The sequence below is a fragment of the Gorilla gorilla genome, chromosome 3 (genome assembly GCF_029281585.2).
Source record: "Gorilla gorilla gorilla isolate KB3781 chromosome 3, NHGRI_mGorGor1-v2.1_pri, whole genome shotgun sequence".
Taxonomy (NCBI): domain Eukaryota; kingdom Metazoa; phylum Chordata; class Mammalia; order Primates; family Hominidae; genus Gorilla; species Gorilla gorilla.
Window position 1 is genome coordinate 83317980 of NC_073227.2, and position 19797 is coordinate 83337776.

The window sequence follows — 19797 nt, forward strand, 5'->3', positions numbered from 1 at the left end:
ATATGAAAGTACACCAAATATATATTATATACTGTACATAAAATATAAAATTTCACCAAATATATATTATACACTGTAAATAAAATATCAAATGTCGCCAAATATATACTATATACTGTACATAAAATATGAAAGTACACCAAATATATATTATATACTGTACATAAAATATAAAATTTCACCAAATATATATTATATACTGTACATAAAATATGAAATGTCACCAAATATATACTATATACTACACATAAAACATGAAAGTACGCCAAATATATATTATATACTGTACATAAAATATCAAATTTCAATAAATATATATTATATACTGTACATAAAATATCAAATGTCACCAAATATATACTATATACTGTACATAAAATATGAAAGCACACCAAATATATATTATATACGGTATATAAAATATGAAATTTCACCAAATATATATTATATACTATAAATAAAATATCAAATTTCAACAAATATATATTATAAACTGTACATAAAATATCAAATGTCACCAAATATATACTATATACTGTACATAAAATATGAAAGTACACCAAATATATCTTATATACTGTACATAAAATATAAAATTTCACCAAATACATAGTATATACTGTACATAAAATATCAAATTTCAGGAAACATATCTTATTTATTGTACATAAAATATCAAATGTCACCAAATATATACTATATACTGTACATAAAATATGAAAGTACACCAAATATATCTTATATACTGTACATAAAATATAAAATTTCACCAAATATATATTATATACTGTACATAAAATATCAAATTTCAACAAATATATATTATATATTGTATATAAAATATCAAATGTCACCAAATATATACTATATACTGTACATAAAATATGAAAGTACATCAAATATGTATTATATACTGTACATAAAATATAAAATTTCACCAAATATATATTATACACTGTACATAAAATATCAAATGTCACCAAATATATACTATATACTGTTCATAAAATATGAAAGTACACCAAATATATATTATATACTGTACATAAAATATAAAATTTCAAAAAATATATATTATATACTGTACATAAGATATCAAATTTCAACAAATATATATTATATACTGTATATAAAATGTCAAAAGTCACCAAATATATACTATATACTGTACACAAAATATGAAAGTACACCAAATAAATATTATATACTGTACATAAAATATAAAATTTCAAAAAATATATATTATATACTGTACATAAAATATCAAATGTCACCAAATATATACTATATACTGTACATAAAATATGAAAGTACACCAAATATATATTATATACGGTATATAAAATATGAAATTTCACCAAATATATATTATATACTATAAATAAAATATCAAATTTCAACAAATATATATTATATACTGTACATAAAATATCAAATGTCACCAAATATATACTATATACTGTACATAAAATATGAAAGTACACCAAATATATCTTATATACTGTACATAAAATATCAAATTTCACCAAATATATATTATATACTGTATATAAAATATCAAATTTCACCAAACACATATTATATACTGTACCTATAATGTCAAATTTCACCAAATATATAGTATATACTGTACATAAAATATCAAATTTCAAGAAACATATCTTATTTATTGTATATAAAATATCAAATGTCACCAAATATACACTATATACTGTACATAAAATATGAAAGTACACCAAATATATATTATATACTGTACATAAAATATAAAATTTCACCAAATATATATTATACACTGTACATAAAATATCAAATGTCACCAAATATATACTATATACTGTACATAAAATATGAAATTACACGAAATATATATTATATACTGTACATAAAATATAAAATTTCAAAAAATATATATTATATACTGTACATAAGATATCAAATTTCAACAAGTATATATTATATACTGTATATAAAATGTCAAGTCACCAAATATATACTATATACTGTACACAAAATATGAAAGTGCGCCAAATATATATTATATACTGTACATAAAATATAAAATTTCAAAAAATATATATTATATACTGTACATAAAATATCAAATGTCACCAAATATATACTATATACTGTACATAAAATATGAAAGTACACCAAATATATATTATATACGGTATATAAAATATGAAATTTCACCAAATATATATTATATACTATAAATAAAATATCAAATTTCAACAAATATATATTATGTACTGTACATAAAATATCAAATGTCACCAAATATATACTATATACTGTACATAAAATATGAAAGTACACCAAATATATCTTATATACTGTACATAAAATATAAAATTTCACCAAATATATAGTATATACTGTACATAAAATATCAAATTTCAGGAAACATATCTTATTTATTGTACATAAAATATCAAATGTCACCAAATATATACTATATACTGTACATAAAATATGAAAGTACACCAAATATATCTTATATGCTGTACATAAAATATAAAATTTCACCAAATATATATTATATACTGTACATAAAATATCAAATTTCAACAAATATATATTATATATTGTATATAAAATATCAAATGTCACCAAATATATACTATATACTGTATATAAAATATGAAAGTACACCAAATATGTATTATATACTGTACATAAAATATAAAATTTCACCAAATATATATTATACACTGTACATAAAATATCAAATGTCACCAAATATATACTATATACTGTTCATAAAATATGAAAGTACACCAAATATATATTATATACTGTACATAAAATATAAAATTTCAAAAAATATATATTATATACTGTACATAAGATATCAAATTTCAACAAATATATATTATATACTGTATATAAAATGTCAAAAGTCACCAAATATATACTATATACTGTACACAAAATATGAAAGTACACCAAATATATATTATATACTGTACATAAAATATAAAATTTCAAAAAATATATAATATATACTGTACATAAAATATCAAATGTCACCAAATATATACTATATACTGTACATAAAATATGAAAGTACACCAAATATATATTATATACGGTATATAAAATATGAAATTTCACCAAATATATATTATATACTATAAATAAAATATCAAATTTCAACAAATATATATTATATACTGTACATAAAATATCAAATGTCACCAAATATATACTATATACTGTACATAAAATATGAAAGTACACCAAATATATCTTATATACTGTACATAAAATATAAAATTTCACCAAATATATATTATATACTGTACATAAAATATCAAATTTCAACAAATATATATTATATATTGTATATAAAATATCAAATGTCACCAAATATATACTATATACTGTACATAAAACATTAAAGTACACCAAATATGTATTATATACTGTACATAAAATATAAAATTTCACCAAATATATATTATACACTGTACATAAAATATCAAAGGTCACCAAATATATACTATATACTGTACATAAAATATGAAAGTCCACCAAATATGTATTATATACTGTACATAAAATATAAAATTTCAAAAAATATATATTATATACTGTACATAAAATATCAAATTTCACCAAATATATATTATATACTGTATATAAAATATCAAATTTCACCAAACATATATTATATACTGTACCTATAATGTCAAATTTCACCAAATATATAGTATATACTGTACATAAAATATCAAATTTCAAGAAACATATCTTATTTATTGTATATAAAATATGAAATGTCACCAAATATACACTATATACTGTACATAAAATATGAAAGTACACCAAATATATCTTATATACTGTACATAAAATATAAAATTTCACCAAATATATATTATACACTGTACATAAAATATCAAATGTCACCAAATATATACTATATACTGTACATAAAATATGAAAGTACACGAAATATATATTATATACTGTACATAAAATATAAAATTTCAAAAAATATATATTATATACTGTACATAAGATGTCAAATTTCAACAAGTATATATTATATACTGTATATAAAATGTCAAGTCACCAAATATATACTATATACTGTACACAAAATATGAAAGTACACCAAATATATATTATATATTGTATATAAAATATCAAATGTCACCAAATATATACTATATACTGTACATAAAATATGAAAGTACACCAAATATGTATTATATACTGTACATAAAATATAAAATTTCACCAAATATATATTATACACTGTACATAAAATATCAAAGGTCACCAAATATATACTATATACTGTACATAAAATATGAAAGTCCACCAAATATATATTATATACTGTACATAAAATATAAAATTTCAAAAAATATATATTATATACTGTACATAAAATATCAAATTTCACCAAATATATATTATATACTGTATATAAAATATCAAATTTCACCAAACATATATTATATACTGTACCTATAATGTCAAATTTCACCAAATATATAGTATATACTGTACATAAAATATCAAATTTCGAGAAACATATCTTATTTATTGTATATAAAATATCAAATGTCACCAAATATACACTATATACTGTACATAAAATATGAAAGTACACCAAATATATATTATATACTGTACATAAAATATAAAATTTCACCAAATATATATTATACACTGTACATAAAATATCAAATGTCACCAAATATATACTATATACTGTACATAAAATATGAAAGTACACCAAATATATATTATATACTGTACATAAAATATAAAATTTCAAAAAATATATATTATATACTGTACATAAGATATCAAATTTCAACAAGTATATATTATATACTGTATATAAAATGTCAAGTCACCAAATATATACTATATACTGTACACAAAATATGAAAGTACACCAAATATATATTATATACTGTACATACAATATAAAATTTCAAAAAATATATATTATATACTGTACATAAGATATCAAATTTCAACAAGTATATATTATATACTGTACATAAAATATCAAATGTCACCAAATATATACTATATACTGTACATAAAATATGAAAGTACACCAAATATATATTATATACGGTATATAAAATATGAAATTTCACCAAATATATATTATATACTATAAATAAAATATCAAATTTCAACAAATATATATTATATACTGTACATAAAATATCAAATGTCACCAAATATATACTATATACTGTACATAAAATATGAAAGTACACCAAATATATCTTATATACTGTACATAAAATATAAAATTTCACCAAATACATAGTATATACTGTACATAAAATATCAAATTTCAGGAAACATATCTTGTTTACTGTACATAAAATATCAAATGTCACCAAATATATACTATATACTGTACATAAAATATGAAAGTACATCAAATATATCTTATATACTGTACATAAAATATAAAATTTCACCAAATATATATTATATACTGTACATAAAATATCAAATTACAAGAAATATATATTATATATTGTATATAATATATCAAATGTCACCAAATATATACTATATACTGTACATAAAATATGAAAGTACACCAAATATGTAATATATACTGTACATAAATTATAAAATTTCACCAAATATATATTATACACTGTACATAAAATATCGAAGGTCACCAAATATATACTATATACTGTACATAAAATATGAAAGTCCACCAAATATATATTATATACTGTACATAAAATATAAAATTTCAAAAAATATATATTATATACTGTACATAAAATATCAAATTTCACCAAATATATATTATATACTGTATATAAAATATCAAATTTCACCAAACACATATTATATACTGTACCTATAATGTCAAATTTCACCAAATATATAGTATATACTGTACATAAAATATCAAATTTCAAGAAACATATCTTATTTATTGTATATAAAATATCAAATGTCACCAAATATACACTATATACTGTACATAAAATATGAAAGTACACCAAATATATATTATATACTGTACATAAAATATAAAATTTCACCAAATATATATTATACACTGTACATAAAATATCAAAGGTCACCAAATATATACTATATACTGTACATAAAATATGAAAGTCCACCAAATATATATTATATACTGTACATAAAATATAAAATTTCAAAAAATATATATTATATACTGTACATAAGATATCAAATTTCAACAAGTATATATTATATACTGTATATAAAATGTCAAGTCACCAAATATATACTATATACTGTACACAAAATATGAAAGTACACCAAATATATATTATATACTGTACATAAAATAGAAAATTTCAAAAAATATATATTATATACTGTACATAAAATATCAAATGTCAACAAATATATACTATATACTGTACATAAAATATGAAAGTACTCCAAATATATATTATATATGGTATATAAAATATGAAATTTCACCAAATATATATTATATACTATAAATAAAATATCAAATTTCAACAAATTTATATTATATATTGTACATAAAATATCAAATGTCACCAAATATATACTATATACTGTACATAAAATATGAAAGTACACCAAAAATATCTTATATACTGTACATAAAATATAAAATTTCACCAAATATATAGTATATACTGTACATAAAATATCAAATTTCAGGAAACATATCTTATTTATTGTACATAAAATAACAAATGTCACCAAATATATACTATATACTGTACATAAAATATGAAAGTACACCAAATATATCTTATATACTGTACATAAAATATAAAATTTCACCAAATATATATTATATACTGTACATAAAATATCAAATTTCAACAAATATATATTATATATTGTATATAAAATATCAAATGTCACCAAATATATACTATATACTGTACATAAAATATGAAAGTACACCAAATATGTATTATATACTGTACATAAAATATAAAATTTCACCAAATATATATTATACACTGTACATAAAATATCAAAGGTCACCAAATATATACTATATACTGTACATAAAATATGAAATTCCACCAAATATATATTATATACTGTACATAAAATATAAAATTTCAAAAAATATATATTATATACTGTACATAAAATATCAAATTTCACCAAATATATATTATATACTGTATATAAAATATCAAATTTCACCAAACATATATTATATACTGTACCTATAATGTCAAATTTCACCAAATATATAATATATACTGTACATAATATATCAAATTTCAAGAAACATATCTTATTTATTGTATATAAAATATCAAATGTCACCAAATATACACTATATACTGTACATAAAATATGAAAGTACACCAAATATATATTATATACTGTACATAAAATATAAAATTTAACCAAATATATATTATACACTGTACATAAAATATCAAATGTCACCAAATATATACTATATACTGTACATAAAATATGAAAGTACACCTAATATATATTATATACTGTACATAAAATATAAAATTTCAAAAAATATATATTATATACTGTACATAAGATATCAAATTTCAACAAGTATATATTATATACTGTATATAAAATGTCAAGTCACCAAATATATACTATATACTGTACACAAAATATGAAAGTACACCATATATATATTATATACTGTACATATAATATAAAATTTCAAAACATATATATTATATACTGAACATAAAATATCAAATGTCACCAAATATATACTATATACTGTACATAAAATATGAAAGTACACCAAATATATATTATATACGGTATATAAAATATGAAATTTCACCAAATATATATTATATACTATAAATAAAATATCAAATTTCAACAAATATATATTATATACTGTACATAAAATATCAAATGTCACCAAATATATACTATATACTGTACATAAAATATGAAAGTACACCAAGTATATCTTATATACTGTACATAAAATATAAAATTTCACCAAATATATAGTATATACTGTACATAAAATATCAAATTTCAGGAAACATATCTTATTTACTGTAAATAAAATATCAAATGTCACCAAATATATACTATATACTGTACATAAAATATGAAAGTACACCAAATATATCTTATATACTGTACATAAAATATAAAATTTCACCAAATATATATTATACACTGTACATAAAATATCAAATGTCACCAAATATATACTATATACTGTACATAAAATATAAAATTTCAAAAAATATATATTATATACTGTACATAAAATATCAAATTTCACCAAATATATATTATATACTGTATATAAAATATCAAATTTCACCAAACATATATTATATACTGTACCTATAATGTCAAATTTCACCAAATATATAGTATGTACTGTACATAAAATATCAAATTTCAAGAAACATATCTTATTTATTGTATATAAAATATCAAATGTCACCAAATATACACTATATACTGTACATAAAATATGAAAGTACACCAAATGTATATTATATACTGTACATAAAATATAAAATTTCACCAAATATATATTATACACTGTACATAAAATATCAAATGTCACCAAATATATACTATATACTGTACATAAAATATGAAAGTACACCAAATATATATTATATACTGTACATAAAATATAAAATTTCAAAAAATATATATTATATACTGTACATAAGATATCAAATTTCAACAAGTATATATTATATACTGTATATAAAATGTCAAGTCACCAAATATATACTATATACTGTACACAAAATATGAAAGTACACCAAATATATATTATATACTGTACATACAATATAAAATTTCAAAAAATATATATTATATACTGTACATAAGATATCAAATTTCAACAAGGATATATTATATACTGTACATAAAATATCAAATGTCACCAAATATATACTATATACTGTACATAAAATATGAAAGTACACCAAATATATATTATATACGGTATATAAAATATGAAATTTCACCAAATATATATTATATACTATAAATAAAATATCAAATTTCAACAAATATATATTATATACTGTACATAAAATATCAAATGTCACCAAATATATACTATATACTGTACATAAAATACGAAAGTACACCAAATATATCTTATATACTGTACATAAAATATAAAATTTCACCAAATACATAGTATATACTGTATATAAAATATCATATTTCAGGAAACATATCTTGTTTACTGTACATAAAATATCAAATGTCACCAAATATATACTATATACTGTACATAAAATATGAAAGTACATCAAATATATCTTTTATACTGTACATAAAATATAAAATTTCACCAAATATATATTATATACTGTACATAAAATATCAAATTACAAGAAATATATATTATATATTGTATATAAAATATCAAATGTCACCAAATATATACTATATACTGTACATAAAATATGAAAGTACACCAAATATGTATTATATACTGTACATAAATTATAAAATTTCACCAAACATATATTATACACTGTACATAAAATATCAAAGGTCACCAAATATATACTATATACTGTACATAAAATATGAAAGTCCACCAAATATATATTATATACTGTACATAAAATATAAAATTTCAAAAAATATATATTATATACTGTACATAAAATATCAAATTTCACCAAATATATATTATATACTGTATATAAAATATCAAATTTCACCAAACATATATTATATACTGTACCTATAATGTCAAATTTCACCAAATATATAGTATATACTGTACATAAAATATCAAATTTCAAGAAACATATCTTATTTATTGTATATAAAATATCAAATGTCACCAAATATACACTATATACTGTACATAAAATATGAAAGTACACCAAATATATATTATATACTGTACATAAAATATAAAATTTCACCAAATATATATTATACACTGTACATAAAATATCAAATGTCACCAAATATATACTATATACTGTACATAAAATATGAAAGTACACCAAATATATATTATATACTGTACATAAAATATAAAATTTCAAAAAATATATATTATATACTGTACATAAGATATCAAATTTCAACAAGTATATATTATATACTGTATATAAAATGTCAAGTCACCAAATATATACTATATACTGTACACAAAATATGAAAGTACACCAAATATATATTATATACTGTACATAAAATAGAAAATTTCAAAAAATATATATTATATACTGTACATAAAATATCAAATGTCACCAAATATATACTATATACTGTACATAAAATATGAAAGTACTCCAAATATATATTATATATGGTATATAAAATATGAAATTTCACCAAATATATATTATATACTATAAATAAAATATCAAATTTCAACAAATTTATATTATATACTGTACATAAAATATCAAATGTCACCAAATATATACTATATACTGTACATAAAATATGAAAGTACACCAAAAATATCTTATATACTGTACATAAAATATAAAATTTCACCAAATATATAGTATATACTGTACATAAAATATCAAATTTCAGGAAACATATCTTATTTATTGTACATAAAATAACAAATGTCACCAAATATATACTATATACTGTACATAAAATATGAAAGTACACCAAATATATCTTATATACTGTACATAAAATATAAAATTTCACCAAATATATATTATATACTGTACATAAAATATCAAATTTCAACAAATATATATTATATATTGTATATAAAATATCAAATGTCACCAAATATATACTATATACTGTACATAAAATATGAAAGTACACCAAATATGTATTATATACTGTACATAAAATATAAAATTTCACCAAATATATATTATACACTGTACATAAAATATCAAAGGTCACCAAATATATACTATATACTGTACATAAAATATGAAAGTCCACCAAATATATATTATATACTGTACATAAAATATAAAATTTCAAAAAATATATATTATATACTGTACATAAAATATCAAATTTCACAAAATATATATTATATACTGTATATAAAATATCAAATTTCACCAAACATATATTATATACTGTACCTATAATGTCAAATTTCACCAAATATATAGTATGTACTGTACATAAAATATCAAATTTCAAGAAACATATCTTATTTATTGTATATAAAATATCAAATGTCACCAAATATACACTATATACTGTACATAAAATATGAAAGTACACCAAATGTATATTATATACTGTACATAAAATATAAAATTTCACCAAATATATATTATACACTGTACATAAAATATCAAATGTCACCAAATATATACTATATACTGTACATAAAATATGAAAGTACACCAAATATATATTATATACTGTACATAAAATATAAAATTTCAAAAAATATATATTATATACTGTACATAAGATATCAAATTTCAACAAGTATATATTATATACTGTATATAAAATGTCAAGTCACCAAATATATACTATATACTGTACACAAAATATGAAAGTACACCAAATATATATTATATACTGTACATACAATATAAAATTTCAAAAAATATATATTATATACTGTACATAAGATATCAAATTTCAACAAGGATATATTATATACTGTACATAAAATATCAAATGTCACCAAATATATACTATATACTGTACATAAAATATGAAAGTACACCAAATATATATTATATACGGTATATAAAATATGAAATTTCACCAAATATATATTATATACTATAAATAAAATATCAAATTTCAACAAATATATATTATATACTGTACATAAAATATCAAATGTCACCAAATATATACTATATACTGTACATAAAATATGAAAGTACACCAAATATATCTTATATACTGTACATAAAATATAAAATTTCACCAAATACATAGTATATACTGTATATAAAATATCATATTTCAGGAAACATATCTTGTTTACTGTACATAAAATATCAAATGTCACCAAATATATACTATGTACTGTACATAAAATATGAAAGTACATCAAATATATCTTATATACTGTACATAAAATATAAAATTTCACCAAATATATATTATATACTGTACATAAAATATCAAATTACAAGAAATATATATTATATATTGTATATAAAATATCAAATGTCACCAAATATATACTATATACTGTACATAAAATATGAAAGTACACCAAATATGTATTATATACTGTACATAAATTATAAAATTTCACCAAACATATATTATACACTGTACATAAAATATCAAAGGTCACCAAATATATACTATATACTGTACATAAAATATGAAAGTCCACCAAATATATATTATATACTGTACATAAAATATAAAATTTCAAAAAATATATATTATATACTGTACATAAAATATCAAATTTCACAAAATATATATTATATACTGTATATAAAATATCAAATTTCACCAAACATATATTATATACTGTACCTATAATGTCAAATTTCACCAAATATATAGTATGTACTGTACATAAAATATCAAATTTCAAGAAACATATCTTATTTATTGTATATAAAATATCAAATGTCACCAAATATACACTATATACTGTACATAAAATATGAAAGTACACCAAATGTATATTATATACTGTACATAAAATATAAAATTTCACCAAATATATATTATACACTGTACATAAAATATCAAATGTCACCAAATATATACTATATACTGTACATAAAATATGAAAGTACACCAAATATATATTATATACTGTACATAAAATATAAAATTTCAAAAAATATATATTATATACTGTACATAAGATATCAAATTTCAACAAGTATATATTATATACTGTATATAAAATGTCAAGTCACCAAATATATACTATATACTGTACACAAAATATGAAAGTACACCAAATATATATTATATACTGTACATACAATATAAAATTTCAAAAAATATATATTATATACTGTACATAAGATATCAAATTTCAACAAGGATATATTATATACTGTACATAAAATATCAAATGTCACCAAATATATACTATATACTGTACATAAAATATGAAAGTACACCAAATATATATTATATACGGTATATAAAATATGAAATTTCACCAAATATATATTATATACTATAAATAAAATATCAAATTTCAACAAATATATATTATATACTGTACATAAAATATCAAATGTCACCAAATATATACTATATACTGTACATAAAATATGAAAGTACACCAAATATATCTTATATACTGTACATAAAATATAAAATTTCACCAAATACATAGTATATACTGTATATAAAATATCATATTTCAGGAAACATATCTTGTTTACTGTACATAAAATATCAAATGTCACCAAATATATACTATATACTGTACATAAAATATGAAAGTACATCAAATATATCTTATATACTGTACATAAAATATAAAATTTCACCAAATATATATTATATACTGTACATAAAATATCAAATTACAAGAAATATATATTATATATTGTATATAAAATATCAAATGTCACCAAATATATACTATATACTGTACATAAAATATGAAAGTACACCAAATATGTATTATATACTGTACATAAATTATAAAATTTCACCAAACATATATTATACACTGTACATAAAATATCAAAGGTCACCAAATATATACTATATACTGTACATAAAATATGAAAGTCCACCAAATATATATTATATACTGTACATAAAATATAAAATTTCAAAAAATATATATTATATACTGTACATAAAATATCAAATTTCACCAAATATATATTATATACTGTATATAAAATATCAAATTTCACCAAACATATATTATATACTGTACCTATAATGTCAAATTTCACCAAATATATAGTATATACTGTACATAAAATATCAAATTTCAAGAAACATATCTTATTTATTGTATATAAAATATCAAATGTCACCAAATATACACTATATACTGTACATAAAATATGAAAGTACACCAAATATATATTATATACTGTACATAAAATATAAAATTTCACCAAATATATATTATACACTGTACATAAAATATCAAATGTCACCAAATATATACTATATACTGTACATAAAATATGAAAGTACACCAAATATATATTATATACTGTACATAAAATATAAAATTTCAAAAAATATATATTATATACTGTACATAAGATATCAAATTTCAACAAGTATATATTATATACTGTATATAAAATGTCAAGTCACCAAATATATACTATATACTGTACACAAAATATGAAAGTACACCAAATATATATTATATACTGTACATAAAATAGAAAATTTCAAAAAATATATATTATATACTGTACATAAAATATCAAATGTCACCAAATATATACTATATACTGTACATAAAATATGAAAGTACTCCAAATATATATTATATATGGTATATAAAATATGAAATTTCACCAAATATATATTATATACTATAAATAAAATATCAAATTTCAACAAATTTATATTATATACTGTACATAAAATATCAAATGTCACCAAATATATACTATATACTGTACATAAAATATGAAAGTACACCAAAAATATCTTATATACTGTACATAAAATATAAAATTTCACCAAATATATAGTATATACTGTACATAAAATATCAAATTTCAGGAAACATATCTTATTTATTGTACATAAAATAACAAATGTCACCAAATATATACTATATACTGTACATAAAATATGAAAGTACACCAAATATATCTTATATACTGTACATAAAATATAAAATTTCACCAAATATATATTATATACTGTACATAAAATATCAAATTTCAACAAATATATATTATATATTGTATATAAAATATCAAATGTCACCAAATATATACTATATACTGTACATAAAATATGAAAGTACACCAAATATGTATTATATACTGTACATAAAATATAAAATTTCACCAAATATATATTATACACTGTACATAAAATATCAAAGGTCACCAAATATATACTATATACTGTACATAAAATATGAAAGTCCACCAAATATATATTATATACTGTACATAAAATATAAAATTTCAAAAAATATATATTATATACTGTACATAAAATATCAAATTTCACAAAATATATATTATATACTGTATATAAAATATCAAATTTCACCAAACATATATTATATACTGTACCTATAATGTCAAATTTCACCAAATATATAATATATACTGTACATAATATATCAAATTTCAAGAAACATATCTTATTTATTGTATATAAAATATCAAATGTCACCAAATATACACTATATACTGTACATAAAATATGAAAGTACACCAAATATATATTATATACTGTACATAAAATATAAAATTTCACCAAATATATATTATACACTGTACATAAAATATCAAATGTCACCAAATATATACTATATACTGTACATAAAATATGAAAGTACACCTAATATATATTATATACTGTACATAAAATATAAAATTTCAAAAAATATATATTATATACTGTACATAAGATATCAAATTTCAACAAGTATATATTATATACTGTATATAAAATATCAAATTTCACCAAACATATATTATATACTGTACCTATAATGTCAAATTTCACCAAATATATAGTATATACTGTACATAAAATATCAAATTTCAAGAAACATATCTTATTTATTGTATCTAAAATATGAAATGTCACCAAATATACACTATATACTGTACATAAAATATGAAAGTACACCAAATATATATTATATACTGTACATAAAATATAAAATTTCACCAAATATATATTATACACTGTACATAAAATATCAAATGTCACCAAATATATACTATATACTGTACATAAAATATGAAAGTACACGAAATATATATTATATACTGTACATAAAATATAAAATTTCAAAAAATATATATTATATACTGTACATAAGATATCAAATTTTAACAAGTATATATTATATACTGTATATAAAATGTCAAGTCACCAAATATATACTATATACTGTACACAAAATATGAAAGTACACCAAATATATATTATATATTGTATATAAAATATCAAATGTCACCAAATATATACTATATACTGTACATAAAATATGAAAGTACACCAAATATGTTTTATATACTGTACATAAAATATAAAATTTCACCAAATATATATTATACACTGTACATAAAATATCAAAGGTCACCAAATATATACTATATACTGTACATAAAATATGAAAGTCCACCAAATATATATTATATACTGTACATAAAATATAAAATTTCAAAAAATATATATTATATACTGTACATAAAATATCAAATTTCACCAAATATATATTATATACTGTATATAAAATATCAAATTTCACCAAACATATATTATATACTGTACCTATAATGTCAAATTTCACCAAATATATAGTATATACTGTACATAAAATATCAAATTTCAAGAAACATATCTTATTTATTGTATATAAAATATCAAATGTCACCAAATACACACTATATACTGTACATAAAATATGAAAGTACACCAAATATATATTATATACTGTACATAAAATATAAAATTTCACCAAATATATATTATACACTGTACATAAAATATCAAATGTCACCAAATATATACTATATACTGTACATAAAATATGAAAGTACACCAAATATATATTATATACTGTACATAAAATATAAAATTTCAAAAAATATATATTATATACTGTACATAAGATATCAAATTTCAACAAGTATATATTATATACTGTATATAAAATGTCAAGTCACCAAATATATACTATATACTGTACACAAAATATGAAAGTACATCAAATATATATTATATACTGTACATAAAATATAAAATTTCAAAAAATATATATTATATACTGTACATAAAATATCAAATGTCACCAAATATATACTATATACTGTACATAAAATATGAAAGTACACCAAATATATATTATATACGGTATATAAAATATGAAATTTCACCAAATATATATTATATACTATAAATAAAATATCAAATTTCAACAAATATATATTATATATTGTACATAAAATATCAAATGTCACCAAATATATACTATATACTGTACATAAAATATGAAAGTACACCTAATATATATTATATACTGTACATAAAATATAAAATTTCAAAAAATATATATTATATACTGTACATAAGATATCAAATTTCAACAAGTATATATTATATACTGTATATAAAATATCAAATTTCACCAAACATATATTATGTACTGTACGTATAATGTCAAATTTCACCAAATATATAGTATATACTGTACATAAAATATCAAATTTCAAGAAACATATCTTATTTATTGTATATAAAATATGAAATGTCACCAAATATACACTATATACTGTACATAAAATATGAAAGTACACCAAATATATATTATATACTGTACATAAAATATAAAATTTCACCAAATATATATTATACACTGTAAATAAAATATCAAATGTCACCAAATATATACTATATACTGTACATAAAATATGAAAGTACACGAAATATATATTATATACTGTACATAAAATATAAAATTTCAAAAAATATATATTATATACTGTACATAAGATATCAAATTTTAACAAGTATATATTATATACTGTATATAAAATGTCAAGTCACCAAATATATACTATATACTGTACACAAAATATGAAAGTACACCAAATATATATTATATACTGTACATAAAATATAAAATTTCAAAAAATATATATTATATACTGTACATAAGATATCAAATTTCAACAAGTATATATTATATACTGTACATAAAATATCAAATGTCACCAAATATATACTATATACTGTACATAAAATATGAAAGTACACCAAATATATATTATATATGGTATATAAAATATGAAATTTCACCAAATATATATTATATACTATAAATAAAATATCAAATTTCAACAAATATATATTATATACTGTACATAAAATATCAAATGTCACCAAATATATACTATATACTGTACATAAAATATGAAAGTACACCAAATATATCTTATATACTGTACATAAAATATAAAATTTCACCAAATATATAGTATATACTGTACATAAAATATCAAATTTCAGGAAACATATCTTATTTACTGTACATAAAATATCAAATGTCACCAAATATATACTATATACTGTACATAAAATATGAAAGTACATCAAATATATCTTATATACTGTACATAAAATATAAAATTTCACCAAATATATATTATATACTGTACATAAAATATCAAATTACAAGTATTATATATTATATATTGTATATAAAATATCAAATGTCACCAAATATATACTATATACTGTACATAAAATATGAAACTACACCAAATATGTATTATATACTGTACATAAAATATAAAATTTCACCAAATATATATTATACACTGTACATAAAATATCAAAGGTCACCAAATATATACTATATACTGTACATAAAATATGAAAGTCCACCAAATATATATTATATACTGTACATAAAATATAAAATTTCAAAAAATATATATTATATACTGTACATAAAATATCAAATTTCACCAAATATATATTATATACTGTATATAAAATATCAAATTTCACCAAACATATATTATATACTGTACCTATAATGTCAAATTTCACCAAATATATAGTATATACTGTACATAAAATATCAAATTTCAAGAAACATATCTTATTTATTGTATATAAAATATCAAATGTCACCAAATATACACTATATACTGTACATAAAATATGAAAGTACACCAAATATATATTATATACTGTACATAAAATATAAAATTTCACCAAATATATATTATACACTGTACATAAAATATCAAATGTCACCAAATATATACTATATACTGTACATAAAATATGAAAGTACACCAAATATATATTATATACTGTACATAAAATATAAAATTTCAAAAAATATATATTATATACTGTACATAAGATATCAAATTTCAACAAGTATATATTATATACTGTATATAAAATGTCAAGTCACCAAATATATACTATATACTGTACACAAAATATGAAAGTACACCAAATATATATTATATACTGTACATAAAATAGAAAATTTCAAAAAATATATATTATATACTGTACATAAAATATCAAATGTCACCAAATATATACTATATACTGTACATAAAATATGAAAGTACTCCAAATATATATTATATATGGTATATAAAATATGAAATTTCACCAAATATATATTATATACAATAAATAAAATATCAAATTTCAACAAATTTATATTATATACTGTACATAAAATATCAAATGTCACCAAATATATACTATATACTGTACATAAAATATGAAAGTACACCAAAAATATCTTATATACTGTACATAAAATATAAAATTTCACCAAATATATAGTATATACTGTACATAAAATATCAAATTTCAGGAAACATATCTTATTTATTGTACATAAAATAACAAATGTCACCAAATATATACTATATACTGTACATAAAATATGAAAGTACACCAAATATATCTTATATACTGTACATAAAATATAAAATTTCACCAAATATATATTAAATACTGTACATAAAATATCAAATATCAACAAATATATATTATATATTGTATATAAAATATCAAATGTCACCAAATATATACTATATACTGTACATAAAATGTGAAAGTACACCAAATATGTATTATATACTGTACATAAAATATAAAATTTCACCAAATATATATTATAAACTGTACATAAAA